The 22,540-nt window shown below is 41.3% G+C and overlaps 1 long non-coding RNA gene across 1 annotated transcript in view; it reads right to left on the bottom strand.

Annotated features, from left to right (window-relative positions):
- The window catches only part of LOC141769934 (uncharacterized), a 368,813-nt gene extending 346,498 nt beyond the window's left edge, over window positions 1–22,315 (bottom strand). Inside the window, exons 1-2 of the long non-coding RNA XR_012594359.1 lie at window positions 22,087–22,315; window positions 3,892–3,932 (exon numbers count right to left, since the gene is read on the bottom strand). This is a non-coding gene — a long non-coding RNA (uncharacterized LOC141769934). The remainder of the gene's footprint in view (window positions 1–3,891; window positions 3,933–22,086) is intronic.
- Between the last annotated feature and the right edge of the window lie 225 nt (window positions 22,316–22,540).

The following is a 22,540-nucleotide window of genomic DNA, read 5'->3' as shown; positions in this document are numbered from 1 at the left end:
TGGTATGTTTGTGAGTCTGTCTGTAGATGTTACTTTTTTTGTTTGTGATGAAAATTTAAGAAAGAAAAAGAAAAAAAAGAAAGGTTGGTTATTTGCAACCAGAAGTGACAACTCCCAGACCGGACAACGCCGTGGTAGCAAAAAAAAAAGCATCCCCTGCTTTATGGTCTATTTGACTCTAAATGGGACCATAATTTACTAAATGAACATCATGCTGTATTGAAGAAGACTTGAAACTAGCTATTGAGACCATAAATTCATGTTTACAATGTTTACTGAGGTAATAAATCAAGTGAGAAGTAGGCTCATTTTCTCATAGACTTCTATACGATCAGACTTCTTTTTGCAACCAGAGGAGTCGCCTCCTGCTGGCTGTTAAAAAGAATGCAAGTTTAAGACACTTCAGCGTTGGCTTCACTTTTCAGAATCGGAGGTAGCTCACTGAGTCAGAGTCAGAGTCGACTCCCTTATGTTACGTAATATAACGCGTATGACGACATGTTTTTAAGAGCATTGCTCAAAACGTCTATTTTCCCGCTTAATTTTGCCCTTATGTCTTGTAAAAGATATTAAATCCTGCATTAATGTTTTCAACCTGCAAGTTGCTCTTTAAATGTGTGCCGCTGAGTGCTGCTCTCCGTCTCCTGGCTGTCATCCCACTGCACTGTACGACTGTGTTACATCCTCCTGTCGCTAACTGTCATCAAGCATCCTCGTCAGAGCGAGCGCTCTCCGCAGAACCTCTCAGGTGTGAGAGATGTTGGGAGGATTCCCCCAGGAGGGAAGTCACACTCAGTCCTCCCTCTGCTGTTTACACCCCTCTTTAATTGCCTCATTCTCAACTGGAAGTGTGTTCTTCATTATCACTTCTAATACACCTCTCAGCACATCCACTCTGGCAAAGTGTCAGCTGCCAAGTTAAGATAGTAACTCGTGCGTGCAAGGGCAAACAACACGAATCTCCGGCTGTGGCAGTCGCTGCTCAGTTATTAATTGATTTTGTAGGATTACTGTTGGCAGTGTTTAATACAAATGAGGCAACACATAGAGGGAGATGTACAATATGTCTTTTCCTTCTACTTTCTTTGTCCTGGTAATACAGAAACTAAATAATAACATTTCTAAATAGATGTTTTGAAGCCTTGAGTTTCTTCATGCTGCCATCTTTTCAGCTAATGAAACAAGGAAGCAGCAACCATCAAGATTGTCTTAGATAGGCTGAGTCTCCTGTTAATCAAGTAAATAATAGGGCTGTCAATCGATAAAATATTTATTACGATTAATCTCAAATTAATCACACATTTTTACACAAGTATTTAATACTCTTATCAACATGGGAGTGGACAAATATGCTGCTTAATGCAAATATATGTATATATTTATTACTGCAAATCAATGAACAACACAAAACAATGACAGATATTGATCCAGAAACCCTCACAGGTACTGCATTTAGCATAAAACAATATGCTCAAATCATAACATGGTAAACTGCAGCCCAACAGGCAACAACAGCTGTCAGTGTGTCAGTGTGCTGACTTGACTATGACTTGCCCCAAACTGCATGTGATCATCATAAAGTGGGCATGTCTGTAAAGGGGAGACTCGTGGGTACCCATAGAACCCATTTACATTCACATATCTGAAGGTCAGAGGTCAAGGGACCCCTTTGAAAATGGTCATGACAGTTTTTCCTTGCCAAAATTTAGCGTAAGTTTGGAGCGTTATTTAACTTCCTTCATGACAAGCTGGTATGACATTGTTGGTACCGATGGATTCATTAGATTTTCTGGTTTAAAAGCTTTAAAACTGACTACAACAGTACCAGCACCTCTAATGATGGGTTCTGTTAAGAATCAGAATCAGGTTTATTGCCAAGTAGGCTTTCACATACAAGGAATTTGCCTTGGTGTTTGGTGCATACAAAAAAGTCTGTACTGCAAAAGTCAGGAAAAATAATTAAAAAAATCAATAAAAATATAAAAAATACTACAAAAAATATGTACAAAATAACTGGTTTAAAATGACATAAAATAAGATGACACACAACATCTGTAATCTTTAGATATTGGTGTATTTCTTAACTTGGGACAGAGCTAGGCTAGCTGTTTCCCCCTGCTTCCAGTCTTTATGTTAAGCTAATAGCCTCCTGGCTCCTGCTACAGTCGTGACACACAGTGAGGGTTGATCTTCTCATCGAACTTTCAAGAAAGAGAATACGTGTATTTCCCAAAATGTTGACCTTTTCCTATAAAGAGATAAGTTGAAGGTTTTTTTCATTGACTTAAATGAAGTTCTCTTGAAGGCACCATCTAGTGGCCATTAGAGGAAGTGCAGCTTGCCGTGCTTTCACATTGGCTTCAACATTCAGTCGTGCAGGTCGCCCATTATTTAGGGTTTAACCATTGAGATACATTTTGTTTTTAATGTAGTTTTGACTACAAGGAAAATGCATACTGTGCAAACATCCGACTGCACCAAAATCACGTACAATCAGTACGTCCTCTATTAGTTTTTAGAAAGGTCAGAAAGGGTTCATATGAGAGTTTGTTTGGGTGTTTCCTTCTGGATACTGAGTGGATTACATCCATCCAACCAGACCCTGGTACATTCAGGATAGAGGACACACCTCTCACATGATGCACTGTGGACTCTGACTGAGGTTTTTCATAAAGACGCCTCCCCGTCTCCCGCCCTGCACCTTCTTCCTGACTCCTCACTGATTCACTGTGACAATCTGTCGTCGGCCCCTTTTTTTTTTTTTTTTTAAATCTTCAATCTTTGTCTTTGATTTTTCTGTCAGACTTAACGCAGAGAAATGTGCCTCGGTGTAATTGTGCGCTTAGACGGCGTGTAATGGAACATGAAATTAAAGTGTTCCTACTTATACTCTGAATGTTTCTTATAAAAAGCAGGAGGAGGTGATTTGTGTATTGGCCATTTTATCAGCGCTGAAATATCACATGATAAGAGACGCTGCAAGTGTTCCATGTTACGGCCGATATTTTCCTTCATAAAGCGCCAACTGCGGGCGCGTCCTACAATGAAATGTGCAGTAAAACGGTGCAGCATTACATCTTAATTGAGAGTGCCTACACTGTCTTGGCAAGTGGAAGTCTCTCCTCTCCAAACAAGGCGCTGTTAGAGTGGTTTAAATAGAGACAGACAGGCCCCCGGGCCGACAATGTCCTTTGGGATTGTCAGGGTCATCAATGAAACACAAGGCTACACTAGTGCACTCCTCTCTGACTGTTGCACCACATTTAATGGCACATTACGTTACGTTAAATACATTAGATGTTCATTTATGTTTTATAATAAATAATAATAAATATTATATAATAATAATAATAAATATTTTGTTATAAAATAATAATAAATATTATTATTATTATAACAAATATATAATATGTATAATATTTATTATATTAAAAAAAAATATTTTTTATTAATAATAATAATAATAATAATATGTTTATATATAATAATTATATAAATATATATATAATAATTATTATATATATATATATATGTATATAAATATTATAATAAATAAAGTACACATTGACAGTATTAATAATTATAGGATAAATCCCAAACTACAGATAAAATAGGCTGATAAACTTTACCATGTACAAACGGACAAATTAACTGTTAGTGGACATTTCTGTTTACATAATTCAAGCTTTATGATGTCATACATTTTAGCTGATGGAGAGAAATACATCTCATATGCCATAAAGTCCATTAGTTTGCCCCAAACGCCATTAATTTCTTTAACGCATTAACGCAACTTGTGATTTTTAGGTTGCGGCGTTGTAGAGTTTTAAAGCTATAGAGTGAATACTAGCTTGTTGCAAAGGACTTACGCAAAATTTTGGCGAGGAAAACCTGTCATGGCCATTTTCAAAAGGGCTCCCTTGACCTCTGACCTCAAAATATGTGAATGAAAAGTCATAGTCAAGTCAGCTCACTGACACACTGACAGCTGTTGTTGCCTGTTGGGCTGCAGTTTGCCATGTTATGATTGGAGCATATTTTCCTCCAAAATGTCCCGAAACTGCATTTCAAACAGAAAACAGTAAATTCATCTAAACTGGGTTGAAAAACGATGCAATCTGGTTGCCATGGTAATGAATTACGTCTGACTATTAACCACACCCCCCATTCTCTGTTTGGGAAAGAAAAACTGTCTGGAGGGGGGCTTTAAACACGTGTTAAATGTACTATATGTTACTGCACAGAGGAGAAATTAACAATGCATGACATGTTTTCCACTGTTTGTGTTTCCTCAGGCGAGTTGTGCACCTCAGCTTCCATCATTTCCTCTCCCACCTGCTCCGACACGGAAAGCAACTTTTGATCAAACCTCAAATCTAGAGGCTACAATCTTTATTTTCCTCCCAAACCCTAAACACAAAGCTCACAGGCTTCGACGCAGGGCCCGCCAAATGTTAGCCCGCCTGCCGTGCCAAGACTAGACAGGCCCTTTGCAAAGCTAACACGGCCTCGCGGCGGCTTGTGCTCGTCAGCGGCCGGCTGGTCTCATTGGCTTTATTTATAGTCGGCGCCACGAGACATCTGCTGGAGACGAGGCTCTGTCCTCTGTGTCCACACAGCACCGCACAGAGGGAGCTTGTCAACGTTGTTTCGGAGGCAAAGTGTTTGCGAGGACCCCGGTCAGAGGAGGGGAAGAGACGGCGGCAGCCTCCTCTAATAGGACGGGTGTCCCCTCCGATTGCTTTCTCCCCGGCTCTGATTAACGAGACCGGAAGACAGAGGGAGGCTTCACAGTTTGTCGTGTCTTGTGTGTTAGCCGATGTTTACTTGATCTGAGAGCTGTTGTTTGTTTGGTGTCTTCAGTCTGGTCGTCGCTCGCCACTATTTTGGGACCCTGACACTTGGATGCAGCTCGGCAGTCGTCTGATGCGGCCTCGCCTTCCCCCTCCTCCTCCTCCTCCTCCTCTTCCTCCCCCCTCTGTGTCACACAGAGTTTCTCTTCCTCTCCCATCCTCTCCTCTTCACATCCAGGACGTCTGGATGTCTCTGGCCGACCGTGCTTCAGGCCTTGACACAAAGTGTCGGGGACAGCTCTTTGCTCTTCCCACAGAGCGGGGGGGGGGTGAAGTCAGACTGCCACAGAGGGAGACAGTGTGAAAATACTCTGTTCACATGTTCCTGAAAAGAACCAACCTGAGAGAGACGCCATCACAAAAAGAGGCTTTTCATGAGGAATCCAAAAAATCATAAAAGATCTGGTTCATCTCTGCTACAGATTGGTGACACTCAGGGCTGTCAGTCGATTCAAATATGGAATCTCAATCAATCAATCGCAAATTAATCACACATTTTTTATCTACAATTTCATTTTGCAGACGCTTTTATCCAAAGCAACGTACATTGGAGAATTCGTACAACACAAGCAGTGATCTAGATAGCAGAGAACAACGTGAGGACGTTCCAACAACAGCTTCAAGTCTGATCGGACACAGGTGCCAACAGGCAGTGCAGGGTGGATAGAAGCATTTCTTTTCTCATCATCATCATCATCAACAACGTCATCAATGACATCAATCAATAGCATCAATGTCATTAGGTGCGGAGGTGTTCATCAAAGAGCTGTTGGGTCTTTAGCTTTTTCTTAAAGGTGGAAAGGGACTCTCCGGATCGAGTGGAGTTCAGTAACTCACTCCACCACCGGGGGACGACAGAGGAGAAGAGTCTAGCTAGCGTCTTAGGGCCCTGTTGTGATGGGAGAAACAGGCGCCTTTCACTGGCAGAGCGTAGTGGGCGGGAGGGAGCGTAGACCTGGATGAGGGAGTTCAGGTACGCGGGAGTTGAATATTATATGAGCGGTAACTGGGAGTGACGTGTGCTGTTTTGGGTTATCTGTTCAAAATACACCTTAAAGGGAGATTTGTCAAGTATTTAATCCTCTTATCAACATGGGAGTGGGCAAATATGCTGCTTTATGCAAATGTATGTATATATTTATTATTGGAAATCAATTAACACAAAACAATGACTAATATTGTCCAGAAACCCTCACAGGTACTGCATTTAGCATAAAAAATATATGCTCAAATCATAAGACATCTCGACATATCTTGAGGTCAGAGGTCAAGGGACCCTTTTGAAAATGGTTTGTACCAATATATTCTTTAGGATTTTTAGTTTCATGTGATACCAGTATCTTCACTCTAGCTTTAAAACTGAGCCGCTACAACCTAAAAATCACAAGTTGCGTTAACGCGTTATTATTATCGCATTAACTTTGACAGCCCTAGGGACACTAAATATAACATTTGACAGTCTAGACTAGCTTAAAACTGAGCTATATTTGGTTGAAAAGAAAAATACTTTTAGAGCACAGATAATGGATTCAGTTACCTGTCGGAAAGGACTGTCTCACGGCGAGGTAAAGCGGTGAAAATGTTCTAAATATAGCGTACACTTAAACTGATATTGATTTTTTTAGGTGTCTAAAATCCGTTTAGCTGCTGCCCCCGTCCACAGCTGTACATTACTTTGCTCCCGTGCTGGTACTCTCCAAACTCCATCTACCGTAGTAATACACTGACTATGGAGAAGTAGCTCATACAACCCCACTTCAAAACATCCAAACTATCCCTTTACGTACTCACAAGGCTTCACAGCGAGATCACTACAGCGCTCTGGCTCCAAATTATGTCCAAATCTCAAAATGCGACGCCGGGATATGGGTAAAGTGGGAGGAAGTGGAGACACGTCGTCCATCTTTATATACAGTCTACGGTTTTTCCACTTAGAAAAATGGACATCTATACCAATAACAGCTCCGGCTAGTCATGTGTTCGTCCAATCATGTTGGAGCCTGACTAATCGCATCTTTTTGACAGTTCCTGTTTGAAACATTCATTCATGTTGATTAATGTGTGTCGTCCACATAAATAATCAACTAATCATCGGATAAAATATAAACCAAGCTGCTATTAGGCAAGAAATATCATCCAAAAACAAACTATTTTTCAGCTTGCAGGCCATATGTAGAGCAGTACATCACAAACTGGGGGGGGAAAAAACTGAAATGTTGCATCAACAAATGTTCCAGCACTAATGTCTGAATCTATCCTCGGAGCATCTGGGCCACTGAGCTCTTTCTGGGAATGAAATGTTGCTTAGTCTCCTTGTACTTTTTCTTTTTTTTGTTGAAAGTTTCATCTGTATAACAATATTGAAAGGCATTAGTCTTAATCTGCCGGCTTCCTTTTACTTTTTTTTTCAGTCTTAGAAGATACATCTGGTTGCCTATCTTGTAATTCCTGCCAAAGAAAAGCGAAAACAATTTTGACAACGGTGGAGGGATTAAAGAGGAGGGCAGGGTGCTGGTTGTTTTAGGACACTTAGCTGCTGCTGGGAATGAGATTAATGCGTCCGAACGGCAACAACTGCTGCAACGTGTTGCACTTTTTTGCAGCTGGACGAAACTTCCCGGTAATCCTTAATGGATCAGAAATTGTAAGCTCATCCTCATCACACAGACAAAAGCTTTTTGACACAAAGAGTATGTACGCAGTGTACTTTGTTTTCAGAACAATACCACGAATAAACCCTTTAATATACAACTGACTGTACATTAGAGCTGCATATGCGCTGTTGCAGTTATCCTCTTTCTGCAGAGTTACATGGGACGCTGATGAGTTTTCCAAAGAAGATTTAGATTAAAAAACGATGTAATTGTGTATTTTTCAAAACCAAAAATGCTTTTTGTGTTTGTGATTGTTACTTGTACTCATCTATCTCTCCACCTTTTACAACAACTCACAACTTGTTTCAGGTTGGGGCAACATAATCCTGCAGCTCAAATATGTACATCTGACATTAAGTGCTGTCGGTGGCAGGAGCAGCTTTCTGACACGATGTGGAAAACTGTTTGGATTCTTGTTTGAGTTTTTGCAGACGTTTCTTTTAGATCACATAATGTATATTTGTCGTCTTTCTCTGATGGTCAGACAGAGATGGGATAGAAAGTTTTCATGTATTCTGCTCCACTTGTTACGACTTTAAATATTCTGCAGAAGGACATTCAATTAAAGACACTGTTAACTCTGTCCAAATGTTTGCCAAATTAGCTCTTTTTAGTATTTTTGTCAACTTTAGTATTGTTTTGTCAGTTTAAATAAAGGTTAAATTAAAATAAATCTACAGCTTTCTTCCTCTATTGCAGTGGTTACCAGCCTTTCTCCTTAAGAGACTCATTGAGTAAACTGACGACCCGTCACCACATGACATATTTTATAGATATTTCATATTATATTCAATGCATAACAATAACAGTAGAGAACAACTGATAAACTGTACAATCAACCCAAATGGTGAACGCAATAACTGCAGGAAGTTTGTGTAAAACGAGCCATTTGGATGAGTTTTTAGCAGATTATTTCCTGTGAGTATCAGAGATGAGTTTTCCTGTTATTTTTTATTTTAACATTTATACATACTTAACAGGCTTTTTTTTTTTTTTACAAACTCAGTGTTTTCTTCTCCCTGACGCTTGGGCGTTGCTCTATCAGCTGTTTTGTTGTTTTAACTTTTCTACTGTAGGACGATGTTATCCAGCAGAGAGGGACGGCTCGGTGAATATAACTTGTGTTCAGGTCTTCACCATTCACCATAATCCACACTTCAAAAAAAATAAAATGACAATTTCATTTAGTGTTCGTCACAGAAATTAATAAAATGCTGAGATATAGGCCAACTGTACTGTATCTTTGTTTTTAAAAAGTTGTCTTACACCGCTTAAAATCAAGAAGGCTTCGTGACCCCTGTGAAGCTTTGGTGACCCCCAGTGGGGGTCGGGACCCGCAGGTTGGGAGCCAGTGTCTTATGGCATGTACTTATAATGTCTATTTACTAAATAAAAACCACCTGTATAACAAATCACAAACTTTTTCAGGTAAATTCACTGCAGTGATTTTTGATGACGGACTAAAAAGAAAGTACATTAATAGATGAAATATGAAAAAAATATATATATATTGTCAGAAGATTTTGCAGGTGTTTTTGACTCTGGGGATGTTTTGTCAGAATTTGGACTCATGAACTCAGTGTTTCTAAAAATCATGGCTACGACCTGGAGAGTATGTTATTTTTTAAATCCTACTTTGTGCAATAATAAGCACATTTCTGCACAAATGTAGAAGATTAGCTGCATATAATTTTTTTTTGGGGGCATTTTTCCATTTTTATGACAGGACAGTGGATAGAGTCTTGAAAGGGGGGAGAGAGAGAGTGGATGCGGAAAGGGCCACAGGCCGGATTCGAACCCGGGCCGCCGCGGTCAGGACCAAGCCTTAATACATGGACGCCCGCTCTACCAACTGAGCTAACCCAGGTGCCCTAGCTGCATATAATTCTAAATTCATACCCGTTTTAGAGCCTCAGAGATGCTACAAGACTTAATTTCATTAATTTGAGAGACAGTCAGTCTCAGAAATGTTTTATATTCTGTGTCACCACATCACTACATGCGTCAGTATCAAACCAGCTCTGTGCTGCAATGTTTAAAAGCAGTTCATTAGAAACTGCTGCAGTAATTTGTGATGTCTCTTGTTCATCAGTAGTCGGATGTTGAGAGAATTAATTTAGATATTACTGATGAGGATCAAACTTTCTGAGTGTGCAGCCTCTTCAGTGAAATGGATCAAACTTGTGGACAGTAATTGCTGCGTAAATCTGACTCAGAATTAAAATGATACTGATGGATCTCCTCAAAGTAAAGAGAGAAGCTCTCATTCAGAGCCTCTCCATGACTGACGTCCGGCTGCAGTTCGGTTTGCGTCCTGTGGAGGTCACTCTGCGCCTGCTGCTGGGGACGTCAACACGACAGCAGAGCAGCAGAAGGCCACCCACCGAACACGAGCTGCTTCACATAAAACAACATTAAACTGTCTGTCAGTGAGGACGAGACACCGACTGTACAGTATGTGGCCACGGAGGATATCACCATAAATATTATCATCATTAGAATTAATATTTCTACAGAATTATGCACATTTGATCAAATTATTCAACTCAACAGATATACAATATAATAAATAATTAAAATATTTAGAAATTTAAAAGAAAATGTGAGCATGCATTAATAATTTTGCAAATATGTTAAAAAATTATTTGTCATTTGTTTTTGTAATTTTTCAGTTAGTTTGTGGAGGCGTTAAATAAAAGATGTGAATAAAAAACATGCACAAATGATTGTATTACTCTCATATTGCTTATATTTTATTACTAATCTTTTATCTCATCATGCATTCATGTAAAGTCTTTTAATACAATGCACCATTTGAGGTTGACGCAACTACAATTTCGGTATGCTGACATAATGACAATAAAGTTCTTTATTTATTTAATTAAAAAATCTAAATAATCTTTTTATTTTTATCAGTCAACACTGAGAAGAACAAGTCAACATTGTATTTTATAGCATGAATAATTACATTTAAAAAAATTAAATACAGTTTTATAAGCTATTTTGTGTTTTCTTGATGCATTTTTTGACATTAAAAGAAAGAGAGAGAAAAGACTCAAACAGGAGATTTTGCAAATACATCCTAAACATCTAGGGCCACATGCACACCCCATATTTAGTGTTTATATTTTGACTTATTCTGTGCATTTAAAAGCAAATAAAATAAAGCACCCAAAGCAAGAATAAATGTGTGAATGAGCAGCTAGGTGACGTACAGTAAATCACAGACTAAAGCCAGTTACTTGCTGTTTCACTGTGTGGCGGCAGCAACAAAAGACTCACAGCTGCAGAGCAATGAATCAGAGGAGACACTGAGAGGAAAATGAGGCCTCTACTTCCCTCTAAAGGCAGCAGGTGGCGCTCTGGTATCTCTGTCTGCGTCCTCCATAGAGACATCAACTCCCTGCATTAGAGTCAGCTATACGAGACCCCCCAAAACCTGGCTCCTGCATCAGGCCAATAATAAATAACGCACCAATTGGGGGGCTGTTTCAACTGGTATGATTTATTAAAAGTTAGTGCATTAGATCAGGGCAATAATTGAAGTTATGATTAAGGAAAACGACAGGATTGGGACGCCGTGGACGATGAAAAATGGATGCGTGGACGGACAGACTAGCAGACAGATCTCGTCTGATAAATAATTCACAGTTGGATTAAACCAGATTGAGATACAAGCCTTTTTGTAAGTGGCGTTTTTAAAAAAAAAAAGATTTTTCCTCCTGGGATTGTCTCCAAACCTGCCGCCAGGAAGCTCTCTAGCTGGTGGCATGTTGCTCTGAGGATCATCATTGTCATCATATGCAATCCAGTATTAAGATGGATGCTGCCTGATCCCATCAAGATAATGGGTTTCATGTCTCCTGGCGTTAGTAGAGAGGGGCGGGGGGGGTGGATGGTGGATGGTGGGACAGAGAAGATCTCTGCAGCTGATTTCTTTTGTTTCCTCTCTCATCTCTGCAGGCATGTCGACCCTGTGAGTCTACAGCACATGCTGCCACGCAGGGAGAAATTACAGCTAGGATTAATGCAGAATGAAATAGCTCAGGAGTTGAGGATGCGTCCTCAGGTCGGAGGCGGAGAGGAAGGGAGGTTTTTGGGTTCCCAGCCAGCGAGGACAAAAGAGAGACACTTTGTTCACAGCAGAAGGGCTGTTGTGTCTCTATAATGGAGAGGAAGAGAGATAGTGGGGGGAGGTTAGCCCTCAACCTGTCACCGCAGGAGAGGTCATGTTGGATCTGTTTCAGGCTGCGCTCGTACCAAATACACCCGTGATCACTTCCTAATTCATGCTCATATCGGACTTGTATGGATGTAAACTATCAGTAAATAACATCAACTGACAGTGATGGCAAAAAGTCCAGATGAACAACAGATGTACCGACACTTCTTTCTTTTGTTTCTAACTCAATCCTATTTCTCTAAAATGAATATGACAATGTAAAGTTACTCCATTACTGTATGGTATATAAGGACGTATTAACAGAAAAGTGTACTTGAAGTAACAAAATTAGGGCTGTCAATCAATTCAAATATCTAACCACAATTAATCACACATTTTTTATCTGTTCTAAATGTACCTTAAAGGGAGATTTGTCAAGTATTTAATACTCTTATCAACATTGGAGCGGACAAATATGCTGCTTTATGCAAATGTATGTATATATTTATTATTGTAAATCAACTAACAACACAAAACAATGACAGATATTGTCCAGAAACCCTCACAGGTACTGCATTTAGCATAAAACAATATGCTCAAATCGTAACATGGCAAACAGGAGGTCAGAGGTCAAAAGACCCCTTTGAAAATGGCCACGACAGTTTTTCTTTTTAAATAGTAAGGTTTTAGTGAAGGTGCATGTGTTTGGGAAGTAGTGATAATACGATTGGATGAATGAGATCTAGATTATACTGCACTTTTCTCTGATTTTTTGTATTCTCCGTTCACCGTGCAGGCATGAGAGAAAAACAACGTTTTCTTCAAGAATTCAAGATAACACAGGGTGAGTAACTGATATATACAAATGGTCATTATGTGGGTGAAGTATTATTTAAAGTTTAGTTTTAGTTTAGTTTATTGAAAAAATGTAAATACAGTAGTTAAAATACAAGCGTATATGACATTGTCAGGGATAACACGACAAATCAGTTCATCCTCGCCACGACGAGATGGACACAGCCGTTCAACGTCCAAAGCGGGAGACACACGACCACAACATGCCACCTTATTTGCAGCAGTTTATGTGTAATTTAGTGCGTTTGGTAGTTTTGTACCTACGTATGTATGTTTATGGCATTTGTATTACCATTATGTAATGCAGGTCAGAGATTAAACATATGCTTCACATAGTTTTTTGTTGTTCTCAAAGATTAGAGAGAAAAAAAAGCAGTGAAGGAAATGTTTTTAAATCCCGTATGAAGAAGTAAATATACCACGGTGTAAACATGGTACATTAAAGATAGGGTCGACGATGTTGGAAAGCTAGCATCATTTGAAAGTAGCTTAGCCTCAGGAGCTCCGTCTAAACCCCCCCCCACACACATGAACACACATGCACGAGCACCGCCGCATCGTAACTACTTCACAGACACAGAGCGGAGAGAGGACCTCAACTCAACAACGCTACCTCATGACAAGTAACCGCGGCAGTGCTACTGTAGGGCTGTGTGAACTCTTCCATTCTCCAGGAAACATGCGGCGACGACGCGCTTTGAGTTCAGGCTGATGCACGCCAAGGGTAGAGAACGAGCAGGGAGGCATCTGATTGGTTCCTTCCAAGCGGACTGCGAGGCAGTGATTGGTAGATGTTTTTACAGGATTACAGCAGCTACAGATGACGCCTCTTTTCCGGTCCTATTTCAGAGCTCATCAGTAATGGATCGCTGTCGGGGGGTAAAGACCATTTTAACCAATATAACAGATAGTGGATACTGGATAACATTGTCAACCCTGACTTTAAAATGTCCTGCAATCAAAATTACACTTGAGTACACATCTCACAAGAGATTAAAAAAAAGTAAAAATCGAAGCAGCAAAGGCCAAAATAGTACAACAATAGTTAGTAAAACATCATGGTTTGGACAAAATTTGTTAATTTGTTAAATTATTTAAGTACTTTTGCGGACTATGATTAGAGACGTATTTGTGATGCGTCAAAAACAAACGTAATCTGAGAGAAATACGTCATTTGTAGGAGACCAGACTGGAAGATGAAGACAATCATTTCTGGAAGACTCTTGAAACCAGTTGATTTTTGTGTCTGCGTTATGGAGGAAGCCTCATTCACCCTCAGTCTGACTCCCTGCCCATCCAAATCCTGCAGTGTAATTCACCTAAACCAGGAGCCGGGGGGGCGGAGTGGCGGGTGGGCAGGGCACGGAGGGGAGTGGATGTCTCAAGGTCAAATGCAGAGCGGCGAATTGGGGTGGAAGCAAACTAATGAGTTTTTCCGTTGTCTCCCTGCCCCGGACCGCTGGCATCACCTCGCTGTCCTGTCAATCCACCTCACCCCCTCCTCAACCCGACCCACCCATCGTCTTCCCCTCCCATCTTCCTCTCTTCACCGCACAGAGAGAAGAGGAGAAAAAAAACAGGAAAAAACTGTTTATTTCTGAACAGGCCTCTTAATCTATTTGGACTGGGCGTAATAGGACATTTGCATGGCGAGCACAGCGAGGTGTCAGCGATAACCACGGGGTTGTGACATCCCCTCCGAAATATGCTGAGCTTTCGCTAACCTCTCATCAAACACGCTGATCTTTATGGACTGTATCATATTGTGCCGTAATGTGCTTTATTGTCCACAGAATAAGCTTTTCTTTAAGGTAATTGGAAAGCGGGAAATGGCCGCTATCGGCGGACTTTTTAAATACATTATTCCTGAAATGTGGCTTGTGTAATGACCCTGTCGGTGTAAAACGTGAGATTTATCTTGGCAGCAGAAATTGATCCATTTCACCTTTGTCTAATGGAAATTTTTATCAAGGATTATCTGTTTATGTAAATGAGCGTGGCCCCTGGAACGGAGGGGATAAAAAGTCTGGAGGGGGGGAGCAGTTAATCTAGGGCCTCTTTACGTGTCAGTCTGGACATAATGCATACAGGATTCATCTCTGTGGGGGTGGGGGGGGAGGTGTGTTCTTGTACCTCTATCTCTGTGAGAACCAGGTTGACTTGTAGACCTTCACAGTGGAGATATTCTAGCTTAAAGAGGATGTTTAAGGTCCTCAGCTCTTTACACGGCTGTTTTAGGGTCAGTGTTGATGTTTAAAGACTCCTTCATATGGAGACTTTAACATCCTGGAACAATGTCACCTCTTCGACCTCTTTCTGCAAAAGAACGCCAACCAACAGACCCACCAGCTATTTCTGTTTTCCCTTTACATGGATCCCTCACAGTGTTACATGCCAACCTAACATCCTGTTTAAATATGTGTGTGTATGTGAAGGTCTTTATACTCACGACATCAACAAGTCCTCGTTGAAGTGAAGTCTGAAACAACCACATGAGCCTTTCTCTTCTGATCTGGAGCCCCTATCGGCGGGATGAAGACACACCACACTGTAAAACATGGGAAGACAAGAGAATATGGTTACTTTCTGGTTACTTTTAGGCAAGTAGGATCATCTTTAATTTCCATTTTATGCTACTTTATATTTCTACTCCACTACATCTCAGAGGCATATATTGTAGTTTTTACTCCACTACATTTATCTGACAGCTTTAGTTACTTTGCAGATTTAGTGTAATAATACAAAATATAAATAATAATAAAATCAACTAATGAATTATGATGTATTATTATAGGTTAAATAGGTTAAGATACCCAGCAGTATATAAATAAATTAAAATTAGCTCCGCCTTTACCAGCTGCAACATTAAAGTGATGAACACATTAATGCATCAATTATTATTATAATCCAATGATATAATATAATATAATATAATATAATATAATATAATATAATATAATATAATATAATATAATATTCTGAAATTGGCCATTCTGTATAATGAATACTTGTACTTTTGGTACATTAACTATATTTTGATGATGATACTTTTGTACCTTTACTTATGCAAGACTTTTACTTGTAACAGAGTATTTCTACACTGTAGTATTCCTACTTTTACTTAAAATATCTCTGTTCAATTTAGATATGAAATAAGTTTGCTGTTTCACACTGAACCATTTGACTGTACTTAGTATCACACCTGTACTGGTTTCTGTAAACACTCCCATGCATGCACACTTAAACATAAACTGTTGCTAAACCTTACAAACAATATTTAACCACTTTAATGATTCAATGTTGTAAACTAGGGAATGTTATCCTTACAGTAAGTCTTTTTAGAGACACTTGGTCACAATGTCAAAGAGTGAAATGGGTTTCTAATGTTTGTCTCAGCTATTAAAGATGTATTCTGTGTACGGCAGTATGAGAGCGTGTCACTCAGACATTAGTGTCATGTCAGAAAGGCTTTGAATGTCCAACAACAAAGCCGTCGCTCAGCTTGCGTTAGCGTTATTTCTGGCCCCATAACGTCTATTCATCACAGAGGCTCTTAGCATATTTCCATATCATAAAACTTTTCACAGACAGCTCCGTTATGCGCGGCATTATACGGTAACTCAGACGTTTGGACGTGTCAGCTGCAGAATAGATGGCACATTTTGGATCACCGACCGCGCAGCATGAAAAATGAATGAATGGCGTGGAAGCTGTGCGTGGCGGCGGCGGCGGCGGCGGCGGTAGGCTACAGTCACTTAGAAGTGGGGCTGTAAAGATTGACAAGGCCCCCCTCGCTTGTGTTTTCATTGCAGCGGACGCTTTTGATGTTTTATGGGAGAGTCCTCGCCTTGTTGCCGGAGTCTTTGCCGTGACAGCAGTGCGACGGTCTTGAAATACAGCTGGTGCTGGCGGTGGCGGTGGGGGGGGGGTGATTCTCCGCGGAGGGCAGCAAATGGTGCTTCACCGGGAGCCGGCGGTCCCCCGGTGGCCCCCCGCTGTCATCTGCCATCCTGACAGGCAGACAGAGAGGGAGAGTCAGCCGGGCTAAGTGACAGACACGCCAATGTGACCCAATCCACCAGAGGGAAGGCTTCATCACTGTCTTAAACGCCCTGATGTTCTCAGAGTTCAGAGACTGAGAGGACCGGGTCTGAGCCCGGGCTAACCTCGGCCCGCAGCCCCCCCGCTGATCAAACAGCGGCCGTGATGCATCGCAGCGGCCAGAGTTCAGCTACAGCGGCGGAGGGGAGGGAGCAGACAAACAGAGAGGCACTGAGGATGATGTATGGCATCAAGCATAATGCTGCTGAACGGACACTCAGAGGTCCTCTGGCTACACCAAAACATTTACTATCATCCCTCTGGACTCTTTTACCAAGCCACGCCATTTTACAAACCGTTGATGTTTTCTAAGGTTTGTCCATTAAACATATTACTGTTTGAAAGTTAAAACAAAGGTGACATTTTAAACAACCTGTGAGATTGTTTGTGTTGCTCACACATGCAGTGGGCATGATGTTCATTTAGTAAATGATGGTCCCATTTAGAGTCAAATAGACCATAAAGCAGGGGATGCTTTAGGGCGGGGCTACCTTGTGATTGACAGGTCGTTACCACGGCGTTGTCCGGTCTGGGAGTTGTTCGTGTTTTCGTCTTACAACTTTAACCCTTTCACAGTGTGTTTACAGCTCATGAAAGTTGATCAAAAACATTTTGGGTCACCTGAAAATGTCTTATTCAGTGTTCGGTTGTACTTAGCTCCACCCTCTCGCGTCACTCGCCAAAAACCTAGATGGCGACGGCCAAAATGCTGAACTCGAAGCTTCTAAACAGCAGTCCACAACCAATGGCTGACGTCACGGTGTTCACTTCTTTATAGTTATAACTCTGATCATGTCATTAGGGTTACATCAGTTTGGGCTCTTAAACCGAATAACCTTCCTTACAAACCGCTAACGAGCTATCTGAAACACATCGGGCTCTTCTTATTTCTCTATTTTGTGCCTCCTTGTCTCCTCGTCTCAATTCCTAAAATGCATCTCAAGGAGAGAGGAGGCTTGCCGTTGGAGATATGAGCGAGGATGTACAGGTGTATCCTTTGCCTTTGTCTTTTTAGCACCCGTGACGTATAAAAGAGGCGTGACAACCGACAGATGATCAATAATTGACATTGCGTTAAAACGGCGGCTCCGAAGCATGAATGTCTCATTTTGTTAAAATGCATGTTGCCTCGACTCCTCTCTCCTCGTGTCTCTTCCTCGCCTCCTCTGCTCGCACCTCAGGTGGGAGGGACTAAAGCTACTTTCACACTATGAGCAACAAAAGCAACAAAATGGCCAGCGTGGCCAGCTGCACTGTCGGCGAGTTGCCGTTGAAGTGTTGCTCAAGCTGTTGATGACGTATTATGTCATTAAATAGCGCTGGGAACTAGCTCTTTTGGTCGACGCTTCACCGCGTCATTGTAGTGCTAAAAGAAGTTAGAGCTCAACTTTGATATGTAGCGCGTCACGCAGCGACAAGTGTCGGGCGTTGGTTTGTAGCTTCACGTCAGCGGCTTCCATTGAAAATGACTTGTAGCCTGTTGCTGTGTTGCTCATAGTGTGAACACAGCTTAAAACTCGCACTACAAACTAAAAAAAAATCAGGATATATCGGCGCCTGCTGCTTCAGTTTGAGATCATTCTCTCCTGAGTCCTTCAACTTTACGGAAGTCCAATACTAAACCCCTGGTGTCCTCATATTGAGATGTTGTGTAGGCTGTGAACAACCCACAGCACTGACTGAATAATTCACCTTCTGTCTGCATCATACAGAGATGAAATATATTCTTTGCCCAACAAAAAGCCAAGATAAACTGCCAATACACTCTCAACTAAAAAGATAATCCAAATTACACACCATGGATGTATTACAAGAACGCGATACCGGGTTCCAAGTTGGCAATACATTCACTCCAATGAAAGTTGCTCAACAGGCGCATATGCACGGAGGGAAGAGTGTTTCTCTTTCACTAAAAAGTCGTCGCTGCCTCCATTTCTGACACAATGAGTTGTTAGTTTGAAACTTTCAGTAGGTCAGCATGTGACTTCACTGCACCCTGATCCCTTGATAGGTAGAAATCCACCTGTGTCAGTCTCTCTTAACGTCCACAGCTCTGACCCGGCACGGTGATCCACCGGTGGGACGGATGTGAGATGTTCTTTCCTCTATAATTGCAGGAAAGTGCTTTTCCAGCCAGTTCACCCAGTCTATCCGTCCCTGAGAGACACCAGTGGAGACCATTTCATCCTCCCCTTCTGCCACTTCTGGGACTTTTAACTTCTTCAAGAACTCACAGAACCGAGGTCAGCCGTCAACTCCAGCATCTCACCGCGGTCCCCAGACCAGAACCAAAGTGAGACCTCAAACACTTCCCATCCATGACTCCTGGTACACTGGGACCTATATGTAATTAAAAGGGGGCTTCAAATTGAAAAATTAAAAATGGATCCTGTTGGCAGCAAATGGAGCGTCTCCCCCGCTCATCTGAGGCACATCTTGTCCGGTCCTTGAGGGCTGGAGGCCCAGACAGATGCTCCTCCAGGAGGAGAGGGAGGTTTGTTTGTGCCTCAGGAGGAAGTGGATGTCTGCGACCGGCTGGAGCCCTTTTGGAGGATCCTTGAAGGCATTAAGTCAGAATATTGTTGCTGGAAGATGAAACAGCGGTCCAAGAATGACAGGTTGTTAGGGTTTTTGACTGGAGACCTTTTATCAGGAGGTAGAATCAAGACAGTTTTCAAAAATGTGCAGCAATAATTAAATAATGAAATGTTAAGTCCGCCAACAAGTCAAGTTTCAGTTTACATCTGTGTCTGTCCAAATTGTCATCACTTCATCATTTTTATCCTGTTAGATATTTGTGTGAAATTCTCATATTTAGCAAATGGATTTTTGAGTTATGGCCAAAACGTGTCTTTTGAGGTCACAGTGACCTTTGACCACCAAATTCTAATCAGTTCATCCTCGAGTCCAAGTGGACGTTTGTGCCATATTTGAAGAAATTCACAGCAGGCGTTCCTGAGATATTGTGTAAGAAAGAGACGGACGAACAACCTGAAAAAATTATGCGAGTGTCTTCACTTCTGTAACGTTTTTTTTTTTTTTTTTTAATTCATTAATCCCAAACATGCAAGAAAATAAGTAAAAAGAAAAACAAACCAAAAAACTAATAAAATGAACAGTAAACATATAGCAAATATTCAGCCCGGTCGCACTAAATGGCGTGTGAATGACACGGTAATCGCGAGTCATTTTGCGTGTAATAAGAACGCCGTTCTTTCTTTTGGTGTGTCATTTGTACACCATGTAGTCGGTACTGACTGCAATGTAAACGCATCCGCATGAATATGCTACGCTCAGAGCTAGTGACGTAGAATAAAAAGAAAAAGAGAAACTGCTGATGGCGGGTGGGAGGGGAGGTGGATGGGTCCAACAAACACAGGACTTTCAACCAGAAGGCCGCTGTTTGTGTCCCAAAGTGTTGTTGAGTTATTTTGAAGTTGCGTTAGTGACATTTGTGACGTATTTTCCGTACTTATGTTACGTTGTTTCCGTACGTATTTTGATATTACGATGTTTTTCCTAAACCTAACTGCAGCCGTTACCGCAGTTTTGCCGCATGGTGTAAAAATAAGGAGCAAATGAGGTGTATAAATGACATACGAAAAGGCTAAAATGCTTTCTCATGACACATCAATGTCGTGCTATTTATTCACTTTCCCATGAGATCGGGTTGAAATGTCCAAAAAGGAGCAGGAAGAAGTGTATGATCCTACCACTTCTCCATAGCTCAAACAATTACATCATTATTTATCATATCTAAAACTCATGAACAACCACCCCGATGGTATAACGGACAACCCAAATATCCACCCACTGTCAATCAGAGGCAGATTTTAGGGGGTTTCCTTTCTGTTGTTGTGGAACCAGTCTACTTGTGAGAACCCTGGTGGTGAACCTTCACTTTCTACAGCGTGTCCTTCTGAATCAACCACATCAGCCCCAAACAGAAACCCCCCCAGAAATGAAGCGTGCTCCCTCTCCACCAATGAGGAGCAGCTGCTCGTGTACTCGTCGTAGGAAGGCTAACCATATGAGCCCTGGCGTTTTCCCCTCCACACTTATTACATTACCATGAGCCTGGTGGCGAGGGCACCGCTGCATCATAGACACGGCTATTACTTTGAGTGGATGCGGGGTGTCTGAGGAGGAGGAGGAGGAAGGCCCCTGACTCCTTGCTCCCCCCACCACCTCCACCTCCACACACACACACACACACACACACACACTCTCTCCAACCTCTTGCACCCGGTGTCAGAGCCTTCTCCTGTCAGTAATTTGTTGCTAATCAGCTGTCAGCTCGGAAGCGATGATGAGGTGATCATCGTGGGCGGTGGAAGGTAATGGCCTTAAAAGTCACAGAGTCAATGTCAATGGGATCACTCGGATTCAATCAGGGGCGGCCCGATGAAGGATGGCGCCCGCTGACATTACCACTCATTTTGAGCCCAAGCATCTGGGCCCTAGTAAATAACCATCAGTGGGTGGGTCCGGGGGACAGGTCATTAGCCCTGAGAAAAATAAATATCTCCTCTCTCGTGAAGGCTGCAAGTCATTTAGCACAGACTAGGAAATTTCACCCTAGATTAAGTATGATGAGCCAATATCAGTCAGAGGAGAGGCCATACTGAGCAGGGGGGGGCCCTGATGAGACGCGGGGAAAATTTATACGCCGGCTTCAGCAAATGTAATATGATTTTAAAGGCGAGGAAGTGTGTTGGCACAGGGCTGGAAGGAGAGACAGGATCACTTGAAACTCTGCGCGTTTGACTGATGGGAGCTTTTTAAGAGCTGATGTCTTTGGACTGAAGCTGCTGATGATCGCTGGTGCTTTCTGCTGAGACTCGTTTTCAAATTTGCCCAATTTAGTGGCAGATATTGATACAGATGTGTAGTTTCATGTAGATTTATATGGTTGTCATCAACTCTGGGACACATTTCTGGGTTTGTTTAGAAATAAATTTACAAAAGAATCAAACAATTTCATAAATAAATCAACTGAAACTGAACATTTAAAAGTTTCTAGCTAAGAATCGCCATTATTTTAGAGGCTGGAGACAATGACTGGTTGATATTCAATAAATAGATAATATCAACCCCAGTAAACCAATATAACCTCTGGCATAATTTAATTTACTTTTTATTTTATTGCCATTGCAAGAACACAATAAAACTCAGTGCACAGCGAGCTGTCAAGGTTTTAAAACGTCAATAGAGTTAACGCGATAATAACGCAAATTCGTTTTAACGCCACTAATTTCTTTAACGCATTAACGCAACTAGTAAAGCTAGAGTGAAGATACTGGTATCGTATGAAACTAGAAACACTTAAGGAATCCATTGGTACCAACCATGTCATACTAGCTTGTTGTGAAGGAGGTTAAATAACGCTCCAAACTTGTGCTACATTTTGGTGAGGAAAAACTGTCATGTCCATTTTCAAAGGAGTCCCTTGACCTCTGACCTCCAGATGTGTGAATGTAAATGGGTTCTATGGGTACCCACGAGTCTCCCCTTTACAGACATGCCCACTTTATGATAATCACATGCAGTTTGGGGCAAGTCATAGTCAAGTCAGCACACTGACACACTGACAGCTGTTGTTGCCTGTTGGGCTGCAGTTTGCCATGTTATGATTGGAGCATATTGTTTTATGTTAAATGCAGTACCTGTGAGGGTTTCTGGACAATATCTGTAATTTTTTTGTGTTGTTAATTTCCCTTTAAGGTACATTTTCAACAGATAAAAAATGTGCGATTAATTAATTGATTGACAGCCCTAATAGAAATGTATGAAAAATATAAAAAGTGCAAAATATGTTATAAAATCTACCAATGTGAAGATGAAGTGAAGTAAAATATCCAAATGAAATAATAAAACATCTCTGCCTCTAAGCAGTGCGTCTCCCTATCATCTTG

Source organism: Sebastes fasciatus, chromosome 6, assembly GCF_043250625.1.
Source record: "Sebastes fasciatus isolate fSebFas1 chromosome 6, fSebFas1.pri, whole genome shotgun sequence".
NCBI classification, from domain to species: domain Eukaryota; kingdom Metazoa; phylum Chordata; class Actinopteri; order Perciformes; family Sebastidae; genus Sebastes; species Sebastes fasciatus.
This window is presented reverse-complemented; position numbering and strand designations above follow the sequence as displayed.